Source organism: Lissotriton helveticus, chromosome 6 (genome assembly GCF_964261635.1).
Source record: "Lissotriton helveticus chromosome 6, aLisHel1.1, whole genome shotgun sequence".
In the NCBI taxonomy this organism is placed as follows: Eukaryota; Metazoa; Chordata; class Amphibia; order Caudata; family Salamandridae; genus Lissotriton; species Lissotriton helveticus.
The window spans coordinates 283,109,453-283,137,335 of record NC_136067.1 but is presented as its reverse complement, the minus strand read 5'-3'; positions in this window follow the sequence as shown (position 1 = coordinate 283,137,335).

Below are 27,883 nucleotides of genomic sequence, written 5' to 3'. Positions count from 1 at the left end.
CACATCCTCTGCAAGCCTGCATCAAACACCACCAGGCAAGCCCTGAACTGTAACCTGCAATGGAAAAGAGGAAGGCCAAGAAACATCTGGCGCTGCGGCCTCAAGGCTGTCTGCCAGGAGATGGGTTACATCTGTAGTCAAATTGAAAGATAAGCCCAGGAAGGAGGTGGCTAGAGAGTTCTGGCTGATGGTCTATACCCCAGGAGGCATAGTAGGCATAAAAAAGTAAGTAATGGTGGAATTCCCCTCTTTAAGGCCTCACTGCCCTACCGGGAATATGTCCTTTATGTCCATTCTTTCAGTAAGCCCAGCATTATTTTTTAACATAATCTTTCTCCTCCATCTAACAGGTTTATTAATCAATAATTTTGCGGGGCATTTAGAAGATCTTTTTTAAATATCGGATTAAATATTGCTCTCTTCCAGTTTGCTGGCAAAATCCCTGTTGTTTAGTATTCTTTGAAACACAAAAAATAAACGTAACCCACCAATCGATGTTTGTTTCAGTTATGACAGCAGGTCAATTGTCAGGGCCAGCGCTCTTGCGAACTTTAATGACCTTATTGTTTCTTCTATGTCCTCAGTTGTAAACTGGGCTACTAGCTTCCTGTCTATTAAATAATGTCATGCAGAGAACATATTCATTGGAATATATTTTCTCAAGGTAAGTTACCCAAGTTGCTACATCAACCAAGCACCACATCTCCCCTAGTTCATTTTCCCACCCTATATTGCATCAGCTAGAAAAGGTTTAGACATTTTGGGGCCGATTCCGATTCGGTAAACCAATCAGTACGGCCGAATCCGTAGCCCTTTCCGTACGACTCGTACAAATCCGTCCGAATCGCGTAGTACAATTTGTTTGAAAAATGTACGACCTAATCGTATCGAACCGTACGAAAAGCAAGGGAAAATCCGTACGACACGGACCCTCACAGTGAACCGTACGAACCGTAAACATGCTGTATGACCCGACAAGTGCGATCCGGACCGGGGAATCAGAACGCGATTCGTACGGAAAACGTCGCGTATGAGCGATTCGTACAGAGAGCCACACAATCACATACGTACCGTACCCCTGCAATCATGGGTAGTGTATGCACCGTACCCCTGCAATCATGTGGTGTGTACGCACCATACCCCAATAATGCATTGGGTGTGTACACGGGTGTGTGCAGTCACGGGGTGTACTCACGTACCCGGGGGGTCGGTTTCGTATGCGGTTCGAGTCAAAATCTGCTTTTACGGATGTTTTGAGCTCCCGTAGAAAAAAAGTTGTACGGAGTGTTGACGAGACGAATCGTACTTGCTGGGTCAGAAAATGCTGCTTCGATCCATACGGACGTCACGTACTGCGTGTTCCGAGTACGATTCGTACGTATTTTTAAGTCGTATTGTCTTTCGTACGCTTCGTACGGAGATCTGCTTTGGGTCCGAATCGTACTTCATCATACGTACGGGGACGTTTACGGGTACGATTTGTACGGGAAATATGCTCCGTATGGCTATTTGTAAAGGGATTTTACCGAATCGGAATCGGCCTCTTTATGTTGCTATCGCATTGATCACAGTCTTCCAGATTTTATCATAATGTGTTATTTTATTTTTATTTACCACCACTTTATAATCTTTTTGAGGATTTAAAGAAGTCCTCTGACTCATAAACATGCTTTAACTTTATACTTTTTTCCGATTTCATCGTCTGCATTTTTACATTCTCCATCAAACCAAGATTGATATTCCCAGGTTTCATCATTCAATTTCTTTTCATGTTGCTTAGCACTTTGTAACTTTATTTTTCTTACATATGGGGCTCTGAAATTCATGGCTTAATGTAGTGGGTGAAGATCACTCCACTGCAATTGCAGAATTTCAAACCTCAATTCGATGGAAAAAGCAAGCTTGCATAAAAATATAATCTATTGGACATTATATGTTCCTATTAATTAAATAAAGAATCCACTAGATGACAAAACAAAAAGTTCCAAATAGCGTTCGGAGGATAAACTGCCTGCAAAAGTTGATACTATAAGCAAATTAAATTTCCTTATACAAGAAATCTATCTTTTGTTGGTTTAATCTATGGTTGAAGTCACCCAACAATTGCGCCACGTAGTATGGATAGACAGTGCAAATACTTAGAGTGATGCTTAAAATAGAAACAATTGCATTCACATTTATTTCCATTAGATGTAGTCATATAGGCACTTTTTATACAGATGTATGAGGCACACCAAATTTCATTTACTAGTAGACTGCATCAAGGTAAATTTATTTGCATCCTTAGTGGAGATTAATATCATTAGACCTCCATGTGGTCGACCTGATATGTTTGGAGAGGCATATCTATGTACTTGTAGGAAGCCATCTACAAGTAGTGAGTCTTTGCATAGCCATGTCTCTTAGACATAAAAGTGATTTACAAAAGTCTATTGTTAAGGTTTGTACTGAAGAAAGTATGGTTACCCTATTGAGACACCAGAATGCCTTGTCGACAATCGCTATGTCCCATTACTGTTTTTAGATGGTTCAATATATTGGATGAGAAATGCTTCGTAAAGATGTAAAATGATAAGGTTAACAAGATGGTGTGTAGCTACTGTGTGTCAGGAAAGTTGAATTGATCGGAATATTTAGACGTCTGGGATGATTTAAAGACATCAATGAATTTTACAATACATACTTCATGTGGTCTTAATGTTTAAGTTATATTATCAATGAATAGTGTATATTGCTATGTAAAAGTGGTATTTTGCAATACACAGCTATTTTTAATAATGTGAGCTCTTTGATCAAATAAACATGGCGTCATAAAAATCGACATAGCATTTTGTGGTCCAATAATACTATTAATGGGAATCTGTTTGTTGAGTACTTTAAAACACTGTGTCCCCTTTGGCACAGAGGGTTGCCTTGATCATTTCAAGATCTATTGTGGACTGCATCAAAACTCACGGTGGGCTTTGTGTCAGTACCCTGCTTAGCATTTGTTGACTTTCTTGTCAGTCTCATGTGCCAACTTCTAGTAGTGTGGCTCACTGGTTAGAGGCGGCAGACCCGAGAGCAGAGGACGGCCCGGGACCAGGGTTCGATTCCCGGCGCGGCAGGTTTCTGGACCAGGGTCAGCGGACTCGATAATTCTCTCGCCTCGGTGCCCACTCTGATCAGCGATCACACTCGGCAACTCTGGGCATTAGCTTGCCTCATCTTCACTAACGGCCCCACCAGACCGCCGGGGATGCCTGGTCTCACCCTGGAGATACCCATTAAGGGACCATTTCTCAGGGAAGCCAGGAAGGGTTTCGCAGCGGTCGAAGCGCCTTGGGACCCTACGGGTAAGTAGTGCGCTATATAAATGCCTATACATTTACACATTTACATTTACATTTACATTTATTTGATGACTTTCCTTCCTCTTGTGCTTGTCCCTCCATGGAGGCATAGTTATGTTTTACCATTATTTGATTGAATGGCTTGTATACTTCTATTGCTTCTGTAGTGTCATGATTCACACATGCCCATGTGGGATGACATATTTGCTTCTGTTCCATATTGTACTTTATTTTTGTTGATGCTGTTTCGCATAAGCAAACAATCATTTTTTTCTTCTACTGATGAGCAACAGCATCAGCAAAATGCTCTGTCAAAGACAAAGGGTTTGTTAACACCATTGGACGTTGAAAAGTAATGGATTTGTCAAGTTTGCTCTTTTCTGACAGATGACACCATATTGGTGTTTATTGCATCTGCTTATGTTACAATCATGATCACATAAAATCGATATCCAGAAAAACACAATTTAATGTAACTGCATGTGATATAAGAGATGGCGTAATCGGGAGACCCAAATTAATATTTATAGTGTTAGAAAAAACCTATAGACGCATACATACCAATCTATGCACCTCCACCCCACTATTACTCAACGTTAAAGATGGCATCATGGAGACTGGTAAAAAGCCCAAACACCAGTTTGTGCTAAGCATGCATTAAGACTCAAAATGAGGCCTCGATTGTAAGTCTGAACCCCCGGAAGATAGCACCATGCCGTGTTTTGAGGTGCGCGGGGTGCAAATCAGCTCCTTGCTGTCTCACTGATACTTTTGCACATGTATTCCTCCTGTGCACAGAAACACGTTCGAATACGGGGTGAAAGCATGCAGGGACAGGTCCCCGTATTATCCGGCGCGTGCATGTTATTTCTCATTCTGGTTTTCAAAAACTCAAAATATGGCGTCTGAGGGGAATTAGCAGCTAGAACCGGTCATTGCGACCCCAGTAATATCAGCTCCTCTCCGCACTGTGATCGCCCCTAAGTCCTACTGTTCTGCTCATGTTCCCAGGGCGTGCATCTTCTGAAGAGGCACAAGCACTTCATAAAACAATAATAAAAATACTTACGTTTCCTTTAGTTGGTTATCAATGCACAGACGGGTTAACGTTTCCTCAGTGGCCATGTTGTTCCGTTGTTTACATGATGCATTTAGATAAATATGACCCCGAGCCGTGTGCTCTTGGGCATGTTAGAATCAATGTCACGTTCATGCACCAGTCTGTAAACGAGGGTGAGTCGAAGCTTTCGCCAAAATGTAAGTATAACCCAGTCATGATCCTCGGTCCCAAAACGTTCTCTCTGTACCCTTGTAAAATGTTACAGTGTTTACTGTTCCCTAATGGGACGGAGGCTGCTGACACTTTCTCATTAAAATGGTGACCACAAATCTCTCAGCCGTATTTCTCAATCATTAACGACTTGTCCAGAATTCCAATTGGCGACCCTGCCCCGTCTCCTGGTCCATGAAAGGCAGTCGCACGTAAGCAGATTAAAGAAGGCAGTGTGGTTTGCAGGGGTTTGTGCTGCGCTGGGCTGTTAGTTTGAGAGAAGGGCTATAATATAAATGTCCCTAAGCAGTTGCTCATCCCTGCGAGCACACGAGGCCTCCTCTGTCAGTATGGACCCTCGGTAGGATGGATTCTGAACGTCTTACAACTTTAAGCATCACAGCCGTTGTGTATCTGACAATCCCTGCTCTATTCATAGACCTGCACTGTGTGCCTACTCACATATATATGCTGACCAACATACTTCAATGTCTGGTGTTTGAGTTGTAGCATATATAATAAAAGCACAAAATAATCTATTTGTATAGCGCTTGGGTTCTTTGCATATTAAAACCACATTGTGCTCTCATGTTTTTCTTCCCAAGGACAGAATTCCCTTTCTGACCATTTTCTGCATTTAAGCAGCATTCCTTCGAGTGAAAGGTGCAGCATGAAGGATGTGGTCCCACCACAACAATGGAACAGAATCTTCTGTTCATGTCAGGCAGCTGCGAGGGCTTCAGGAGTTTTAGACTATTTGGGATGACCTAGTTGTCACTATTAACACACAATTATTTCTCAGACAAACCAAAGCTCAAATGGATGAGGTTTGCTGTTATTTTTGCTCAAATAAATCGCCCCTAGGCAGCCTTTTGAAAACAGTGAATTTGCTACATCCTTTGCCACTAGGTGCCCTCTATTCAATTTTTTGGAGTGACCTTTGCTCCCTTTGTTTCGCACCAGCAGACAGCCTGGTCTTTGTTAAAGGACTCAGCATACATCCAACTTTCCTCCTTCTGGTGTGCACTCTTTTGCTCTATTCACCTCATGGGAGGGATTTACTATGGTTTTACTCCGAATTTGCATCACAAAAGTGACACAAACCGGCTCAATTTACTTTCCAGCACTGAACTTGTTTACGCTGCAAATAATGTGAAAGTAACAGTAAGCAGCACGGTAAGCAGCACAGCGCTGCTTTGCATTACCTAGTGGCAAAGGGGTGTACCATGGGTAGTGCATGGGCGTTCACATGCAACTATCTATGGAAACAGGGTTTAGCATTAGGAAACTTCACCCGTTTAAAGTAGGCGCAAGGAAGTTGAAATGCTTTCATATTTCCTTTCTTTCTGACTTTGTACTGTGCTGCACTTTACAGCACACATACAAAGAGTGAAAACAGACAAATTAGTATAAGCATGGTATTTTGTACTGGAAGGCTATCCTTCCAGCACAAACCTATGCGATACTCATGGAGACACCCTTGCACCATGGCGCAAAGGTGTCTCCTTGGCACACAGCAACTCATTTCACCACCGGCGCTAGGGAGAGGCGAGGACAGTGCTAAATTTTAGCAAATTCGGCGCTCTCCTGCTCTCTCTTTTTCACGCAGCACGGGGGAGCATTTGCGGCTGCTGCACTGCGCTGCGTGAATAAGTGTTAAATCTGGCACCCATTCTCTTGAGTTTCATTAACATATGGGCGAGCCCCTATGAGTACATGCATTTTCATGTAGGGCAGACCAGAACTAAAATGTCACAGAGCACTTTACACAGGGTCCACTTACATGCTAGGCAAAACTAAAGTCTGTCTAAACAGGGCCATAACAATGGAACAGTGGGTTTATTAGTTCATCCCTGCAGGTTTGATATGAAAAAATTATCTTCATGATTTGCTGAATGGAAATCCAGGTCTTAGTTGTATAGCTGAAGAAAGACACAATTTCAATGTGTCTTGCTCTTCTTGGCCGCCATTTGAGGGTTATCAATATAGGCTTTACATGATCACATTTTCTTTCACAAGTGGACAGCCTACACAAAGCATATAGAAATGCTTTGAGGGAAGCTTGGTGGATCTTCAGGGTATAAACCCAGAGACATATAGGGGCAAGTGGGGAAAAAGCATACCAACCAAGATTGGATAATGGACTTAAGGGCTGATTGTTCCCGCAAATCCCTTTTTTTTGTCTTACAATGGATAATGTATAACATCAAACATTAAACTACTACTATGGCCGAATTTAAGGTAATTTTAATATCTGTCAAATCCATTCCCGATGTAAAAACATAAAAATACAAAAACAGTCTAAGTGTGCTTACAATCAATGATCCTTTTCTTAAAAAAAAGATCTCCTAAAAGAGCCCCCTAGGGAGCCTGTTGGGTATTGTATACCCCACCTGAGGTGGAACATGACCTGATTCTGAAGCATGTGGATGAGGGACAGTGCATCCTGTAGAGGATGCTTCTTGTATATGACATTCAGCATCTCTAAATCATCCTGTGAGCACCAAATCCAGAACATCACACCATTAGTGAATGGTTCTTGGGGATCCCATGAAAAGAGAGTTACTTGGTCTAATCTCTAAACTCTTTAGTACAAGTGTCAGGGCCAAATTTTTTCAAATCTATGATGAGTAGGTCTACCCAAGCAGGAGTCTCAGCTGGTAAATTTCTCCTTTGACTAGGGCACTTATGTGATCTTAGAAATTCAAATTCTTGGCAAAGATAATGTCTAGATTTTTTTTCAGCATTCCACAATCTTAGGGCAGCAGTATAGATTGGAAAAAGTGTTGAGCCATCCTTGTAACAGAATAGAGGATTTGTGAGGAGACATCAGGAGAATTTCAGTTTAAGCTGTGTTAACTTAAGATAATGGTGTGACATCCAAGAGTAAATGCCTTTAAAATATTTGGGAGGGATACCATGCCATTTGAAGATGGTATTTTAATGTATAGCGAGTATCATCAGTATTGAGCTCGTAATACATTTTGAAGAGTTTGTGTTTCTGTGTACAAGTTTACAAGAGCAAGAAAGAGGATTGGACCTTGGAGGCCATTTATTGGAGCAGAGAATTGGTTGAGCGGGAATTGCATATTTATATATATTAGCTTTTATTATCAAAGTGGGAAGCGAACCACTTACCGACAGTGTTTGGAAAGGCCCAATCTTGTGTTTAGGGTTTTTAGAAAGCAGTGAAGCAGCTGAGAGTAGTGACAGACGTTGCTGACAGTCTAAGAAGTTCAGGCTGCATCCCACCTTGTAACGTGATTGTCTGGATTGGCACTTTTCCCATAACAAACGAGTACGCTTTCCTTGTGTTGCATACACAATGTGATCGCTTGGAAGGTCCTTATCAGATGTAGACTGTTAGAGCTTCTTTACAAGATCCCTTTCTGAAACCCTTCACTTGTAAGGGTAAGGTATATACCAGGAGAAGTTTATTTAGATCCCAGTATCGGCAACTGCTTTTTCCATCAGTGATCCAGCTTGTAGTTTTTCAGACAGCAATGAACTGTACCATGTACAAGAGAGACATTGATCAAATTAGTTTAGGAAAGTGTTACAGAAGAGCGTATATCTTTGAGGAGAGCAAGTATTGAATTTAAAAAAATTGCTGAAGGTCTTGTTTTGGCAATTGTTTATGGAATTTGAACTGGAGTGACATCTCTTAAAGCTGTTCTGGTAATTTTAGATTTCTTGACCTGTTTAATATGAGTTCGATCATCCTGTGGGTGACTGAAAAAGAATTCAAATTTTTACATGTTTTAAACTTTTCTTGGAGAAACTCTTACTCCCCTTTTTGTCATTTATAATAGATATTGCATGGGTGCTTGTATTCTGTTTCAAAATTTAAAATTGTTTCAGAGCAGATTTGTATCTCCAATTTAACATAAATCTACATAGCCTCAAAAATATGCTGTTTGCAAATTTTACACCATATTATTTTAAGATTGTCTGGAGCGATTTTGGCACCAAACTCTCTCAACAACTCTTGCATCAAGAGGAGAGGTTCATCTTGTGTGAGCTTCTTATTTCCCGCTTACGCCAGCTATCTTCGCGCTCAGTGATCTCTGACATAGACAAATACACTAATGGGATTGTTAGTGACTTCAGGATGAAAACAACTCTATCTAGAAGCCAGCCATCTATCATTGTGAAATGCTATCCACAATACGGTTGGGATCTTAAAAGATAGATTTGAAATGCCAGGTTTTCTTCTGCTAAGTTGCCATCAGGGAAACTCCTTTCCTACTAAACATAAACTCTAAGTGTGTCTTTGTGAGTGCAGCCACCTGCCCCTTTCATGTGGTCTTCACTGCATCGGTTACCCATTGTCTCTGTGTCCCTTCAAGGTCATTCTCCTTTACCTCCTGTGGCTCTTGGTCCCTCCTCTCTCTTGGTATCAGCTCGGGTCTTTTATGAGTCAGTGCTGTCACTAAGAGTAATGAGTTCCCCTCGTTTTTGAGGTGAATATGAAATGCTTACTGCATCCTGATATTGCTGTCTGACCAGGGGCCAATTACCTGAGAGCTGAGGGAGCCACAGCGTCTCTGACTGCAAAGGAACAAATATCCTGCTCTCCCGTTATATACCGGAGCCCCAAGACATACCAACTATCTTTGGACAGTAGCTGCGTTGTGAAAATATTTTATGCATAGATACATACTCGCAATCCTCATAATAAGAGTACATTCACTTTTTAGTGTGCATGAAATTGATTTCATCTTTAATGCATAAATAGTTTGCAAAGATGTATTTTACTTTTTAGAATTGCATTGTGGATACCATTTTTCGAGGGCCTCCAATGTTGGTATTGGATTGACCTTTTTTCAGTTGGAAGTAGTCTTGTACGAATAGAGTTTGTGGGGCTAATTTACAAGCCCCTTGCGCTGCCGGTGCGTTCTTTTTTTTATGCACCTGAAGTGCAGTGTTCTGGTCCATATTTACGAGACCACGCAAAGCCACCCTGTGTGACTTTTCATGGCCTTGTAAATATGGCTCCTTTTCATGCATTACTTTGCATGAAAGGGGCGTGCTATGGGTGTTGCTGTGGGTGTTTCCATGCAACACCCATAGATTCTGTCACATTCCCAGGTTTACAGTGTTTCAGAAACTTGGGAATGCGGGAGGGTCCTACGCCTCCTCAGGAGGTGTAAGAGTGGTGCAACGAGGAGAAATACTTTTATTTCTCCTCGTTTGTTCTTCTTTCTATGTGTGCTGGATTGTGTATGACACATAGGAAGAGAAAATGCCATCAGATCAGATTGTTTTTGAGCAGGAAGGTGTCTCTTCCTGCACAACAAAAACCATACCTGCAATGCAGGCACACATGCATCATGGTGCAAGAGTGTCTGCGTCGGCACATGGCTACTGTTTTAGGGCTGGTGCAGGGGGGAGCACAGGGATGCGTCGTATTGCTGTCAATACAGCATGTCCCTGTGCTTTTAAAATGAGGCAGCTCAGTGCAGGAAAATGGCTTGTGGTGCCGTGCGCATCATTTCTTCGTAAATAAGGCCCGATGCATTTAGGATTTCTGTTCAGTTTCATCCACTTGAGTAAGTAGGGTCAGAAGAGTCTACTTGGGTGGGATCCTTGTCAGTTTATGGTGCACGGCATAACTGCAGCTGGGCTTTCATGTCTTGCTAGTATTTGCCTAATTTGAGCATATTCTTCTGCAAGATTTGGAGGATGTCTTTGTCTGACACCCATGGAGCTTGTTGGCATTGGTAGTGGCCTTCTGCTGTTCTACCCTGACACCTTCATCATCTGGAGCTGCTCGTTACTGACAGAGTGGACGTCTGTGCATTGCATTACTAAGCAAAGCAATTCTATTGCATATTACAATATTACCACGACAATACATTACCTTGCAATGAAATTAATGAAATGCCATGCAATTGAACAATAATATGCTTTCCAACAATGCGATAAAATGTAACAACACTATACAATTTAATACTATATATTTCAATGTACTATCAAATGCATTCGAATTACGCAATGCAATACAGTACAACCCATTGGAGTGAAATATTGTACAATGGAATTCTGTGCAAACCTTTTAGTAGTCCTGGTGTAACGCTTGAATTTGCATAATAATGGTAACATCTGCCATTTTTATAACATAACGTGTATTTCTAACATTATTACTGCTGTCTGAGGCTTCAGCTTGTAGGATTGGTGCAGTCTTTCCTCACCCACACACTCATAATTCACCCATATACTCACTTATTAATCCAGGCACTTGTCGGTTCATGCAGTCCCTTATCCAATAACTATACACATGCTTAATTACTCAATCATTCATCCACTCACTCATCCATCCTTTGACACAGTCTCAGATTCACCCACTCACTCACCTATCTACACACACAGAACTTGCAAATCAATCAAGCAATACTTTTACTTATAATATGGTCAGACTTATTTGTTTTCCCATTTCTGCATTACAACATGAAAACTGCAATGTTAAAAAAACAGCAACCATGATATAAAATCAAACGCTAAACCACCTTTAAGGCAGATATGACGTGTATTAAACATTTCATATTTTTAGTCATTAGAAAGATTTTAAAAAAATAGAATGAAGCAACACTTACAATTACTGCATGATGCATACAGGCTAGATCTGACATTCAGAAAGAAATGTCAGAGGCAGTCTGTACTATGGAAAATTACAACAGGTGTTTAGGTTATTCGAGGTGATATGCCATGAAACACACTTGCTACTGTTAGACACATGATGGCAGCTCGTTTTCTATAATAAAAAGGGAGTCTTTGATACCACTGTCCATTTTGAGGACATAACCATAGCATTACTTACCCCCCCCTCTATGCTCTCTCACATGCCATCACAAATATATGTGAATTATGTATGTAAAGCCTGACTGACATGGAAACACCTTGATCACCCAATACACTTATTATCAAGTAATTCTTTCACAATGCTGTTGTGCTATTCCGTCCAATCTTTTCCTGTAGTTGTGGGAGTAATCAATTGAAATAAAGGCTTAACCGTTTCAGATTATTGTTGGAGCTCCGTTGATGCATTTTGTCTACTGATAGTGTTGGGGGGCGTCCATGTGAAACACTTCTCCAGGAATTCAGCAGCTCAACCTTTTCCCTCAATGAACCACTCATAGCCGATGAAAATCATGATTACGAAAACAATTTTACATTTTTGGGAACATAGTTGTGTCCTGCACCACCAAATATTCTGACTATTCTGTCTACACCTTGTAGGTGACCATCTAAATTGTTATACTTTACACATAGTTCATCCACAAACAACACTACACTCATGTCTTTCTGTAGGAACTCAGTAATCTAGGCTGAAAAGGTCTAATAATCGTTCCTACATTCCTAAAACAAATGTGTATTTCAATACTGTGTCCATCCAAATGTGAATGCTGTCAAGCATTGTGACTCAGCCGCTATACTTTGTGTGAAAAAAATGTTAGCCAAATCAATGATACTTTTCTAATTTTTGTTTGCAAGCTGTGTCATTGTGCCTGTACAATGAGCATTTTGATCTGCATTTGTTTGACAGTGTTAGTTCAGATTTCTATAATCCAAAAGGAATCTCCAAGATCTATTGGGTTTTAAAACCAGAAAGAATTGGGTTATTAATTGTAGTTGTATATCGGGCAATTGTTCTCAGGTATTATAGCTCATCTAGAAATCTCATCAATCCCATCTATAAGTCTTCTGGCCACATATGGTATTGTGGCTGGATTTATCGTTTATCCTATAAGGAATAATATGCAGAATTGCTTCATTATGCCTAAGGAATAACATTCAAAATTGCTTCTCTCTTCTAAATGGCGTGATTTTTGTAAACGACAGGTGCAGACTCTAATACTAATTTTATGTCATATTGGTTTTTAAAAGCAGCAGGAACAAGGTGAAGAAGGGAATAATCTTGGATGGAATCCTTGCAAAATGGAAAATGGTGAAACGTTGGTAGTGCTTTAGTACCATTGCTACAAGAACATTTTGCATTTAGTACATAAGAGACCCAGTTATTTTGAATAGCATTGCAATAACATTCAAGATACTGCTCTAGGCGTTGATTAGTTTGTTCTGTTTGCCTATTAGACAGAGGATGACAATCAGAAGAAAGAGCATGTTTAATTCCTAATGCTTTGCAAAGGCTTTTCCAAAAACTGAAAGATATGGAGTACCTCTGTCAGGAATAATGATATATGGGGTAAACCACAAAGAGGAAAAAGGTATGTCAAGAAACATTGAGCCATTCCTTCAGCTGAAGGAAACTCAAAAACATTAGAAAAAACATACCTTCTTTGACAAAGTAACCAGTTTTACTAAAGATCCTTCAGAATGCTAAATATCTATTATATTCTATAGAGTCCATATGCCATGGTTCAGGAGCCAATGGTAAAGCCTACAACCCCAAAAGTGTTTCAATGTTATAATTCATTTTGGGCACAGATGATAAAAAATGAACATATTCATGAACACTAACAAGAACAGTAGGCAACCAAAATGGTCGCAAGTCTGGAACTAATATAGTCTTCACTAACTTGTAGACAGAAATAGCAGAATAATGACGTATACATATCACTTCAAGGTGTAGTTCTTTTGCAGAACTAAAAATAGCTTGTTGAGTGAAATACAACTCATTAAGTCATACAAGAGTTGTCTTATGATGGAGTTTTTAGATTTCTTTGAAGCAGTTTGTTCTTGAGGCACCTTAACCCTGTCTAACAAGGCCCGAGCAATTTTAACTACACAATGAGAAGAAATGTTAAATTAATCCTAAAAAAGTAATGACTCTGTATAATGGTGAGATAAGGCATCAGCCACAATATTCTTCCACCAGGACTATACAAAATAGCCAAATCATACTTTGCAAATAAAGATTTCCTCCAAGCCTCTTAGCTAACCCTCATTGATGATTTTGTTAATGTTGCAAATTATTTCAAGTGGTTCCACATTACTTATAAAAAAGATGCCTCCATTCAGTGTGATACTTATATAGTACAAAGGTAAACGTTATGCCAAGTCAAATTTGGTTAAATCATATATGGAGGACAATGGTTCACAAGGAACCTATTTATCTGAGGAGACTATGGATAGTGCTAACCCCAAATAGCACAGTTTACATGTAAAAAATAATTATCACCAAATTAGCTAAAAACATCAATAGTGAAGTGCTTGGAGACTGAACACACTGTGACATGAATGAAATAAAGTGCCACATGTGTATATACACAAGAATTAGGAAGAAACCTGTATAAAAGGATCAACATTGCTCAGTGACTTGCTAATTTCACCCAGTATATTTATTACAGTAGCCAGTGACAGATTGCACTTTAACCATTATAAGTTAATGGATGGTCATCATTGGGAGTACTAAAGGAGCACTGCAATGGCTGTGGGAGAAATATAATCAAGTTTTCCTGGGGATTAGTACGAGGAATCAATTAGAAATTTAAAGATCAAGGAGAAGGACAACAGTGAAAAAAACGAACTGCATAATATCAATAAACATGAACTCTGGCATGTTTAAAGATCAAAAGAGAGAGTGCAGACAATACTTAGACTTAAATATCCTCAATGGCCACAGATGATTGAAAAAACATGGATTGTGAATTAATCTCAGTGAAAGATAAATTGGTGCAAAAAGTGATGTTGAAAAATCATTCGTTAGCACACAAGAGATATACTTACATGCAGTGGACAAATAAAAACTCTTTTAGCTGAGCTGAAACTAAAATAGTTAGATCAAAGTTAGAGTATTAATTTAAATTATTAAAACATTGAAAAATAGCAGGAGGATTGCACATTGCAAAAGGCGTCTCTCTATATATTCAAAGTGCTGACTGGGATGTGAAAAGCTCTTATCCTCTCATCACCCTCTTCAATAAATAGGAGATGATAGGCACCTTGCAAATCAAGTATGTTAAACACTTGTACTCCTTGTACAGATCGCAAAATATTTTTGATGAGAAGTAAAAGATATTGGTCTTTCATGGTGATTTCATTTAAATTTCTATAATTTAATGCACAGTATAAGATCTCAATCTTTCTCCGGAACACCAACCCAAGTTGCCAGAGTCGGAGAAGAGGAATGTACGAACAATCCATTTTGGAAATTCTCCTTTAAATAGGCTTTAAGTTTAGCTCATTTTCCAACAAGGAACAGGTGTGTCTAAAATCTGAAAGAAGACCAGGTTCAATTAATATATTAAAATCATATCTGAGGGTGAATATATCATATATGAGGGTGAAGAGAACAGGCCTCGGGCTTAGCAAGCTGTTCAACCATCAGTAAAGGATGTCCACTCGAGCTCTACCGGCAGAGATGGGGTTGGCTTCAACTTTGCTAGCTTTTTTGCTTGCATCCCGCCAAGTCGAGAAAAGTAGACCTCAAGCAGAGGTTTTTTACAAGACCAGTCAGGGTATTGACAAAGGTGGATACCCTCATGGATGATAGTGTGCTTAACAAATACACATAACATAACATCCTTTGCAATTACAGGAGCCATTGGTTGCAACACTTTACCTTGTTACATTTAATTTATTGCATACAATTATGCAGAGTGACTACTAATTTGTGGTCCTAATGAAAGCCTCGGCCACCCATAATAGTGTCAGTGTCAGGAGAGGCTAAAACATGTTGATCCATGATTTTGATGAAGGTTCAATAAGTTCCCCTTTAATTTTAATCCTGTAACCCTGTACCTTGGGGACATGCATAAAGACAGTAAGAGCCCCACCAAGAGATAGTTTTCTTTTTTTCTTTTCATCATCCTCTCTTCACAATCTGCCCTTCACCCATACCATAGCACATTTAGGGTCACAATTCTTAAGAGCTCCTCGCCTGCTGGGGAGTTGTAGTCCCCACCCAAAAAATTGGTTTATGGTGTGAAGAGGAGCCCTTCGATGAAATGTAACACCTTAGGGAGGGGAAAGGTTGTGGTCCTAAAATCCTTTAGTTTTATGTCTGATAGACAGATTTATTAGATCAAGTCAATACTGATTTGCAATTTGATTTCATATGACCACGATTACCCTTTGCTTAATTGTTTTTTCCCAAAGCTTGAAGTAGCTGAAATGGAGAGCTATCACCAGTTGCCTTGCTTTAGTGCTTATGCTTGGCAACTCACTCAAGTACCTAGAATTTCAAGGTGTGTAACCTGTTTTGAAGGATCTCAACAACATGGGGATATGTTGATTCAGTATTCATTTTAATCCATTATTTCCTTCCACAGGCATGTTTTGTTTGATTTTGGTGGTATATTTAGCAGTGCTTGAAAAAGAGTACTTCCTGATGTTTTGTGCACCTAGTATTTATTGAGTGCAGTATTTATGACATAGGCTAAATAACACACATTCATTATTTAATGCATGCACTAAATAATGATTCCTCAGTACACAGTAACAACTTATAATCAGTGCTATATAACAAATATGTTCTTTATTAAACCTCATGGAATCAGTATTTACCCTATGTGCAAGTATGGTGTTTTTACCACCAAACATATAATAAAGGCCTATATGAGCTACGAGCCTGATAAAGCTGTTTCATTACAGCTGTAACCGAGGGTACTATAGTATTAGACAATGACAAAAGCCATGCCCCTGCATGAAATACCTAGGTAGAATAAAAGGAGGAATTACTATGTAAGCGGTTGTTGTAAGATTGTTCAGCAAGAGGTACTCATGATACACAATCCTCTGGATGTTCCAAAATATAGCATGATAAGGATTGGTTGAATTCAACCATCTGACTGTCTGTTTGTGTGTGGGAACTGGTGAACTGATAATTTACTGTACCTAAAGTCTGTAATAAAGTATTCCAAAACTTTGCTTTGAACTCTGTATCCCTATCTATCTCCTATAATGTATGGTAATCCATGGAATCTAACTATCTGAGTCAAAAAATGTTGAACTAGTGGAGTAGTGAGTAATTTTAGGAATTAAATGACCAGACTTAAAACAACAGTCCACTTCTACCAACATTGTGATGTAAACTAGAGCTAGAGGTGGATCAACAATGAAGCCCATGGATGTGTTGGTCCACGGACGGGAAGGGGTGGGCAATGGTCTCAAAACTCACACAGGTCTCTGATGTTCACATTTAATTTAACTTGGGCACAAATTCTCCCATGGAATGTATCAGCTTTACCTTTGCCCAATAAGTGTATATCGTTTATTAATCTGATACATTGTATGTGCTGTTATGCATTTTACCCATATATTGGGGTGTGGGCTAACAGTGACAATTTGTAATTGTAATCCTGGACTCAGGGGCTTTAAGTTGATGCAGCAGGAACGTTTTTACTTGTCAGTATATTGCACTTGCACTTTTATGGTCTATTCACCGCAATAAAGTATTTTTTAATTTTTTAATTGATCGAACCTGCTCACATATGACATGATTTCTCTAGTTCCTTGTTTGGTCCCAGACATAATAACATGAGCAGACTGCAGTGTCTGTTACCTTGCTAAAACTCTGGTAAACTGCAAAAGAAAATCCAAATATTGTTTCAATAATGGACTATTTCCATTGATTAAAGATGCAGCCCAGCCTAAGGCATCTTGGGACAAGTGAGAGAGGATGAACATAACTTTGGCTCCATCTACTTGAAACAAATGAGATTGATTTAAGAAATGTAATTTGCACTGAGGAAGAAAAGCATGACATTTCATTGATCTCCTGAAACATTTTCTGGAAGTGCCAAAGACATAAGGCCTGTTAAGGAAGGAAGATCCTGCTGAATATTTATTTCTGCTACACTATCTACTGTCACTGCAGTGCCTTTAAATAGAACAAGCAGACAGCAGGACATCTTAACAGTTGGAACAAGCTATCGGAGAAGTCTGCAATGGAGAAAGACTAACTGTCTGCCACAAGGTGGCGCTGTATGCTAATTTCAAAATGATCACAACAGGTAATTATTATTACAATCAACATAAAAAAATTACTAATAACTGCCGACCAAGCCATTCTTCTAGCTTTGGGGGTCCGAAATAGTCCGAATTGTCACACTTGTAGGAGTGTGATGGTTAGTAGTTGTGTTGGTACTGTTGTTGGCAGCACTGGCAGGGGCACTGTATGGTGCAAGCTGCTGTTGCCTCCTGGTGAGAGCCCTAGCACTTATTCGTTTTTTAAACAAATTAAGCACCACATAGAAGGTAGTTTTGGGGTAACAAGACCCTATAAAAACAGATAGCACAACGACGTACGAATTAAGCAAGAGCGGAAGCCATACAACAAGCAAAAGGTTGCCAGGCACTTTCTTGCTAATTTGCAGGGCTTTTATAGGAACCAACAAGTGCTGTCTGATCTCCATCATCCATGATACAGAACTGCCTATTCCTGACCCTTGGTGTCTTAGTATAGGCCAACATCCAAGAGCAGGTTCTTCACACTCTCCAATCATTCCCAGTCTCACTTCTCTTTCTAAGGCAGATTTAAATTGTCATAGACTTGTGTCACCTTTCCTGTTCTGAGAAACCCACTTTTAGGGTGGTCACATGGGTAGATTTACTTTGCTTCCTAAGGCTATTGCTGGCTATGCTGAGAAAAGGATAGAAGACAGATATTTCCAGCCACGCCCTCTAAATTAGACTTAAGGAAGTAAAGGGTGTTTATCATCTACCAGTCCTGTTAGAGAATCACTTGCTCTGAAAGGTTAAGGTAAAGGGGCCATCTCTGAGCCCTCAGAATCAGCACACGCAAGTAAGTAAGTAAATTCTTTATTGCTGAATAATAAAAATCATCGCAATGTGCAAAGATAATAATAACAATTTGGCATTTGGCATAAGATAAAATAACGACAGTCACTTCATTTCAGCATTTACGAAAAGTAGAACTGAATACACTTAGTTATTTAGCATAAGATCAAATGATGCCAGTAAATTCATTTAATATAGTGCAGCAAAATAGGTGGCTGTGGATCAAGTTTAAAACCAATTGAGTACATTTAAAGTTTGCTTCATAGTGTTTGTGATAGGCTGCTTCTGGCTGGAAAAGCCATCAATTTTATTTGGTTGTCTGGAGCTTGCTGTGTGAGCAGCCTTTTTACTTGCAGCAGATACCTAGCGGCCTTGCTAGAAAGCTGAATACTGTGACCATTCAGGAGAGCCATCACTGCGGGGAGGCAGGTCCTAATATGGAGGCTCTCGTGGATGGGCACAACAGTTTTTGTCTAAGGTGTAAGACGGCTGGACAGACACACAAACAGTGAAGTAGGGTTTCTTGGCTGTGGCCATATAGACTACATAGAAGATCCGGCCAGAACTTCTTCCAAGTGGGAACCAGATCTTTTGATGAAAAAGTGCCCTTACAAAATATAAGTAGTGTGTGTTGTATGGGAGCTGCAATAAGGGTTGTCAAATATGGTTGCGAGCTCCAAAAAGCATATGAGTGCAGAACTCTACATGTGTGCCTTTTCAGGGCGTGTTCTGCTTTATCAGTAGTCCAGAATTGTAGTGTTGCCACCTTACTGGTGATCTTTATAAAGGTAATGAAGTTGAGTTTTGATTTCCAGGCAATATCTAAATTTAGGTTGCTAAAGGCCTGCTGGAGGACCATTGGCCAAAAATGTTTGTGATTTGTGGCTGCCTCCTCATTTCTGGCCACCACAGGGCAGCCAATGAAGCTTGTGGGGCTGCCCTAAACTTCCAACACAGTTTCATAGTAGTGTCCCTCCTGACCGGGATTTGATGGAAGAATCCTAACTTCATTCTCATTTGTGATTGTGGTATATGTTGCGAGAGCCAGAAGATGCGTTTGAACAAGGTCGATGAAAGCTGGTATAGTGCTGTTGTATCACTCCCCTTTAACAATTCAGAACCATAAGTAAATGAGGAGAGAAACTATGACCCAATGACCTGCAGCAGATAGTGCTGGGATGTGCTACCAATCTTTTTTTGCACTAGTTTAAATGCAAACCGTAGTATGTTAGCAAGGACTCTTCCTTGGTTTAGATGCTTCCTGAATGATAATCTGGCATCCATAACGACACCCAAATATTTGTATTTTTTGACTAGGTCTAGAGATTTTCCTCCAGCTGTCCCCTTGAAGCTAGGATGGTTGCACCAGGAGTTAGCTGAAAAGCATATCAGTTTGTTTTATTGGGATTAAGTTCCAGCCTCAACATTTGGATGTATTGTACCAAGTGGGTGCTTAGACGCTAAAGGCTGATCCGGGTTCGGCTTAATAAAACAATGTCATAGGCATATTGAAGACATCTAAGAGGTTCATCTGCTAGTTTAGGAAGGTTGCATGATGCTTCTGATAGTTGACTGACATGTAAATGTTAAATAAACAGGGGGCTAAGACACACCCCTGCTTTAGGCCAGTGTGGGTAGCATTCCTGTGGGTGGTTCTGTAGCCGTTACTGATTTTAACTTGGACCCAGGTGTTTGAATACAGACTGATCACAGCCTCCAGTAAGTCTGGTGGGGCTTCCCAGCTGGCCATTTTCACCCAGAAATGATCTCTCAGTACCCGATGAAATGCTGTTTTCAGATCCATGAAGCAGGCGTAAAGTTTTAAGCTTTTGGCTCTGGTGTTTAAGGCGAGGAGGCTGCTGCAATGAGGTTGGTGGTCATGTTCATTCCTGCCCTTAAATCCACCTTTGTTTTTAGGACAATGTTTGCAGAGGATACCTAGACTTCCAGGTCGACAAATAGGTTAGAGACAAAGATCTTTAGCTTCAACATCAATAAGAACGATCAATCTTTAGTTTGCTGGATCGGCCTGCGATCCCGATTTGAAGATGGGATGCAGAATAATACCTCGCCAGGATGCCGGTATAGAGTTCGTGAGGAAGGCCTGATTGAACAGTGGAGAGAGATACATAGCCCAGGGGCGTTGGTCAAGTTTGAAAAAAGGCATGTGGAAGACCATTTGGGCCTGGCACCTCTTCGGATCTCAGTTGCTTAAGGGTGCACCTGTGGTAAATAAATAAATAATACCCTATTTTTGAATGTATAAATGAATAACAGATAGCTCAATAAATAAGAGTCAAGATTCGAGGTAGTAGGAGTTTCGCAGGTTTATTACAGCATAAAGGACAGGAACAGGACAACCTGCATAGGAATAGGATGGCAGGGCCCAGCAGCTGCCGGGGCTGGATCTGGGATGAGCGCGCTAGCATTTAATAACAATACACAAGCATATATAGTAAAACAGTTGCATTACAGTACATATGATAGGCGGAGCAGTGGGTGGAGCAAAGGGTGTGACGCGTAGCAGTCGCGAAAGATAAGGGTGAAAGTGGGTGTAACAGGGCGTATACATAGACATGTGATGCAAACGTAACAGAATATGTCATGAATGGGGCGGAAACATGGAGGGGGCTACCTAAGGAGCCGGGACCTCTAACCTGGTGGTGCGCGCAAGCTGGCAATGACGTATCACTAGGAGAAGCTGGGGGCTATGAACTCTGTGCTAGGAGCAGAGACTGAAGTCTGGAGAGTCAGGGCGACATGTACCTAAGCAGTATCTAGTATCTGATGTTTAGAGAACATGTTGATATAAACTAGAAGTCAGGAGGGGAAAGGCTAACTTGATTCTAAGACTGGACCATGCATTATTCTACATGTAGTGCGTGATGAAGAATATTAATTGACCATTAAATGCAGTATTTCTCTTACATGGAGCCGGAAAGGCTAGACAATGACGGAAACTATTGATGCAGTTCAGTAGCTTAGGAATGCAGAGAAGGAGGACTGAACTGATAACTGAAACTATAACATACTCTTGGCAGACTCAGAGGCAGAGCCAGGCTGAACCGGGCACTGCGAGGCAGGAAGTAAGTGAAGGGTCGAGGATACAGGTGGGGGCTGTATCGCTCCTCAGCGAGGGCTCAGGAGACAGGAGCTGAATCTGGTGTCCAGGCCCTTTTGAGGCCTAGAAACGGGGATTTTACAATGAAATAACGTGCACACTGAGAGACGTGGCAACGTAGCTTTACATAGGCCTGATATTCGTAGTATTCACGAGGACTGGAAACTGACATACTAGAGGTGGACACAACTATAATTGCGTCATTAATCGAACATAGGGAATACATATGCATATTTAATCATGCACACATAACATATGATGGATGACACGTAGGGACACAGAACATGGCAAAATTTACTTTTCCACATTCCCTCCTTGTCACTACGTTTCCATCAGGAAACATCAATATTCATGATACCATCTATCATTTCATACAGTATCATTTGCTCGTCTCGAATTATCCTGGAACGGGATTTAGAACGGGGCTTGGGACTAGGAATACAAGAGGTAGCACAAATGCCGCAAATCGCAGGGCCACATTGTATACAGAGACAGCAGCTGAATATGATCGCTACTGCAATACCTAGGAAGGACAATATTTTCCATCCCCATGCGGAAATTATATTCCAGAACCAACCGGACCATGTCCAGGTGCCTGGATCTTGGTGTATCAGATGGGCAATTTTATGGAGTCTGGTTATAGCTGAATAAACAGACGGCGCGTTATTTGGAATGAAAATGCAGCAACTAGATCCGATGACTCTACAGGCCCCGCCCCTATCGGCCAGTATGACGTCAAGGACGAGACGATTCTGTAAAACGACAAATCTCATAGCAGATTGCTCTTCGGTTAAGTTACCTAGAGCAGAGGCAGTCTCATTTACTACAGCTTCGAGGGTTCTGGTTAACCTACGGATTAGTTTACTATTCTGGATAGGTCCTATAAAGAAAAAGAAACCTCTGTTGAAATCTGTATACTGTTCTAGAGCAGTTTCAGTATAATCGACAATTGGGGACTCCCTTCTATGTCTAATGTGTACTAGATGTGTGTTTCTGTGATAATCAGATGGGGCTAGGAAAACAGGTGGCAGTAGGAAGGCAATGTAGCAGGTTCCCTCCCAATCGAGGGGCAGACGAACATATGCAGTTTGACCACAAATAAAATAAGAATGACGTGAAGCTTTGAAAATAGATTTCCCACTGTCACTATACTTGACAATAGTAGTACAATCACTATGCCCTACATGTACAGAACCATAACTTCGGACACATAATTCGCCTTTAACTGGTAATACTGAAATAGCAGGTAAGTCTGGAGTAGTATCAGACTGAACATTCAGGACCATGAAATTCGAAGAATAGTTACCTAAATTATACACTTCATTTTCTAGATCTAAACCTGTTCTGTGGGGGAGACCTTGCTTGTCTGGGAAACATGTACTGTTAAGAAAAGACATATCTGTTGAGGATGACGTTAACGTGGACCATGCTCCACACGAACCATTATGTGAAAATGGATAAGGAAAAAGTGGCAGAACTCCCTTCGGTGTCTGAAAAGGGGGGAGTCGACCACACACCCAACAATTAGTGGCATTGCTGGTCTGGTGTGAGTAATGTAACATGCGGATGAAAGAATTATTTTTCATAGCGAGGCGGTAAGAGAGTTCATGAGGAGGCAGATCACTAAACGTGTGCTCTACAGTAGCATTAGAAGACATATTTACATGAGGAACTGGAAGATACAGGTAAAATGCATAACTGGTGCAGGAAATCATAATGCTGAGAAATAATATGAAACTTAGAAAAACGATACATCGGATTGAGTTTTGACTGACTCTCTCACTATGGGGGTCTATTTTATACATGTCAGAAACAGTCTAACCGTTTCACCTAGGGGAGGACTTAGACAATCAAACTGACTGACTTATTTTACTAGACCGGAGTTTTAACTTATACTCCTGTTGCGGAGTTTTCTCTAACAGGGGGGGTGTAGTAACATTGTCTTTTGCGGGACAGTCCTTAAAAATGGTGCTTTGGCAATCCTTCAAATCCTGGGAAATGTTCTTTAAGACGGGTTTCAGTCCATAAAACTTTTTTATATGAGAAAGGTGCACCCAGCCTTTGCGACCTTCCAACTTCACGGCTGTACGGGTGGTGAGGAGGACCTGTCGGGGCTCCTTCCAGCGAGGCTCCAGCGGACTTGATCTGTCAAAATTCCTCACCAACACCATGGATCCTGGAACGATTTCATGCGGTGCCACCTCGGTATTGTCTGGAAATGCGGCGGCAACCTGTGAACGACATGAGTTGAGGGCAGACATCAAGGAAGCTAGGTAATCTGTCAGCATATTACTTGAAACATCGGTAATACTTCGGGGTCTAGGAGTACCCCACATATTTGAGGGGCGGCCGAATACGACCTCATACGGGGACAGACCTGATCTGGAATGTGCGACCATGCGCATATAAAATAAAGCGACTGGCAGAGCTACTAGCCAGTCCACACCTTTTTCTTTGCATACTTTGGCGATACGGATTTTCAGAGTCTGATTATGTCTCTCTACGAGACCGGCTGCTTCAGGATGGCGTACACAATGAAACTTCCACTGGTACCCCAACAACAGGGAAACGTGCTTCATCAACTCAGATGAGAATGGCTGGCCGTTGTCAGAATATACGACTCTAGGGAGTCCATAACGGGGGAAGAACTCACGAACCAACTGCTTGGCAGTGGTCGCGGCTGTATAATCTGGGACTGGATATGCTTCTGTCCACCTGGACAAAGCGCATACAACTACAAGGACATACTTGAAACCTCGACATCGCTCCATCTGAATATAATCCATCTGGAGGACTTCAAAAGGGTGGTCAGGGGGCTGGAATCCACCTTGTTCCACCGGGACACTTTTACCTGGATTAAACTGACAACATATCATACAGGTAAGGACTTTCTGCTTGGCTGCAGCTCGTAAATGTTTGTTGAACCAAATGTTCTGGATACTGTCTAACATAGCTTTTTCTCCTAAATGTGCTGGACTATGTGCGGTATTAATAATGACTTGAACCATAGAGTCGGGGAGAAACCATGTGGCTCTACCCTTCGTTAACCATCCTTGATCTGTCTGGACCCCTCCTTGTTCGGACCATTTCTTAATTTCTTCGGGAGTAGCATGTAACTGTATGTCTATGACATCTTGAGTAGGGTCCTTAACTGTCATACATGTAGTCGGATCTGGAGTGTGTGTCATGTTAACTGGAATGTCTGGAGTCTGTGCTGTAAGCTTGGCTGTGCGATCTGCTAAATCGTTACCTTGGGAAATAATGTCAGTAACTTTCGTATGTGCTTTGCATTTCATGATAGCGATAGATGTCGGTAAGTGTATGGCATCTAACAGAGCTTGAATAAGGAGACCATGCTGAATCTTGGTTCCATGAGAAGTCATGAAACCTCTCTCCTGCCAGAGCACTCCGAAGTCGTGTACGACTCCAAATGCGTAACGTGAATCCGTGTAGACATTAACTTTCAAGTTCTTGGCGTGTATGCAGGCTTGTGTCAGAGCAACTAGCTCTGCTGCTTGAGCGGACAGGGTGTCAATACGGTGTGTCTCAATAACTTCAGTGTCAGTAGTCACTGCATACGCGGTGACTAGTTCTCCTGTACTAGTTCTCATGCATGAACCATCCACATAAAGTGTCAGGTCGGGATCTGGTAACGGAGTATCTGTCAGATCTTGTCTTGGCTTTGTCGTAATGTTAACTACTTCCACGCAATCATGTGTGGCTGGATTTGAATTAACTGATGGTAACAGTGTAGCAGGATTAAGGATGTTGCAGCGTCTGATTTCTATGTGTGGCTGGAACAGTGTTAATTCATAACCTGTTAAACGTGCAATTGTCAAGTGCTGAGTTTGTGTTCGGTTTAAAAGAACTTCCACAGAGTGTGGAACCTGTACTGTCAGGAAATGTCCTAAGACTATGGAATCACTTTGCCTGATAGCTAGTGCTGTGGCTGCAACTGACTTGAGGCACGCAGGCAGAGCCTGGGCTACAGGATCTAATGTGCTCGAAAAATAAGCACAGGGCTTGTATTGTCCTGCTTGATCTTGTGTGAGAACAGATAATGCTGTGCCTTCGCGTTCAGTAACGAAAAGTGTAAAAGGCTTACTGTAGTTCGGTGTCGCTAGAACTGGAGCTTGGCATAGGGCTTTCTTTAACTCATTGAAACTAAGTGTATGTTCAGATGTCCAAGGGAGGACAGTCGATACGGCTGCCTCCTGTGTCGTTAACTGTATCAATGGCTTGGCTAGAAATGCATACTGAGGAATCCATTGTCTGCAGTAAGAAGTAAGGCCAATAAAAGCACGTACCTCCTTCTGGGTCTTGGGCTGAGGAAGACTCGCTATTAACTGGATACGGTCTGGTGTCAACTGCCTACCCCTCTTGGACAGTAAGTGTCCTAAGTATACCACTTGCTGGACACAGAATTGAAGCTTAGAAGGGGACACCTTGTGCCCCATCTCGGCTAGGAAATACAAGACTGTAAGGGATGCTTGCTCGCAAGTACGTTCAGAACGGGCTGTGATCAGTAGATCATCGACATACTGGAGCAGGGCAGTGTCAGTTGGCATGTGAATGTTGTCTAGTTGTCTCTTAAGTGCTTGACTGTAAATACTAGGACTGTCTGTGAAACCTTGAGGAGCTCGTGTGAATTTATAGCTCCTTCCATTTAAACAAAATCCGAAAAGGAACTGGCTGTCTGGATGAATGGGAACACTAAAAAATGCGTTCTTGAGGTCGATTACAGTAAAGAACGTGGCTTCGGAATCAATGGCTGTTAATAGGGAAGAGATGTCTGGGACAACTGGGTACTGAGGAATAATACACTTATTAAGCTCTCGTAGGTCAATCACTAATCGATATACTGGGGGTGCATTTGGATCAGTACGTTTCATGACTGGAATGATCGGAGAATTACATACATTGGAGTCAGTTTCTACAACCACTCCTTGAGCAATAAGCTCGTCAATAATTTTGGATAAGGCTGCTACAGCCTCAGGTGGCAATCTGTACTGTCTGATTCGTGGTAACACTACACCTGGCTTGAGAGTCACACGATAGGGTGTGATTTGCATGTAACCAACATCAGTTGGACCTTGCGCCCATAGATGCTGCGGAACATTAGACAGTCTTGAATCAAAATCTCGTAATACATAGTGACCCTTAAAGTCACGTAGGAACAATCGTATTCCCTCTGGGGAACAGCATATAACTGCACCTAACTCTTTCAGTGTTTTAATGCCTAATAGGTTTTCTGGACATGACTTAGTAAGTAACAGATCAGTAGTGCGGGACAATGGACCTACTTCTAGAGAAACTGGCTTTGAGATCTCATTTACGATAGGCTTTCCTGAAAATCCAAGGGAAACATTTCTTGAGCCTGAGAGCGGAGCCCCTGGAACTTCGGCGTGACTAATTGTGGTCCTACTTGCCCCTGTATCAATCAAAAACTTTCTGTCTTTCCCTAATACTGGACTATGAACATAGGGACCTTCTTGATCTACAGGTATCTCGATGAGAGGCAAGCCTACCTCCCTCTCTAGGCTGTTTCATGAATACTGTTGGTACTCTGGATACTCAGACTGTGCATACTGGTACATCTGCTGTGTGACATGCTGTGTTGCAGCGATAGGCTGCGGTGCTGTAACTGTCTGTGGTGCATTCTGTAACTGAGGAGTCTGTGAAACTTGTTCTTGTCTAGGCGGACGTGGTCTTTCTTTAGTCTTACCAGTAGCTATGTTGTGTTTCAGAACTGCACACTCGTTTATAAAATGACCTGGCTGTTTACAATAATTGCAATTCCCTTTAACGGGAGCTGCAGGATGACTGGCTTGATTCGGACCCCTCTTCTGACTGTCTTGAGGAACAGATTGTGCAACTAGTACTTTCATTTTCGTGTCTTTCATACGTTTTCTCTCATGTTCTTGCTCTTCTCTGATTCTATTCTGGTGGTATTGGAGCATCTGCAACATCTGGGACGGGGTATTAGCTTGCCAGGTACTTTCGACTTTCAGAACTCGATTTTTAATTTGTGGGCTTGAATTCTCGACTAATTTAGTAACAAAAAGGTGAGGGTATGACTCACTACTTGTCTTGAGGCCACTGTTGATGCTAAAACATTTCTCGAATCTAGAATAAAAATCACTAATATCTTCGTCTTGTTTCTGTTTACAGGCTGAGATTGCATCCCAGTCTTCCTTTCTAGTTGTCAATAATCTAGGTAAAACTTGTATTAATAATTCAGGTAATTCTTTACATTTATCTCCGAGACCGGTACCTGGTACTCGTATCTTATCTTCAGCTTCTAGGACTGCCCAATCGATCTTTTTCTCTCCCACCTCCCAGTCTTTTTCCTTGAGCTTTTCATACACCCCTGCGGGCAACAGAACCTTTAACATTTTAATTATATCTGGATACGTGTATTCTCCCATACGGAGCATGTCTTTTAATTCTCTATGG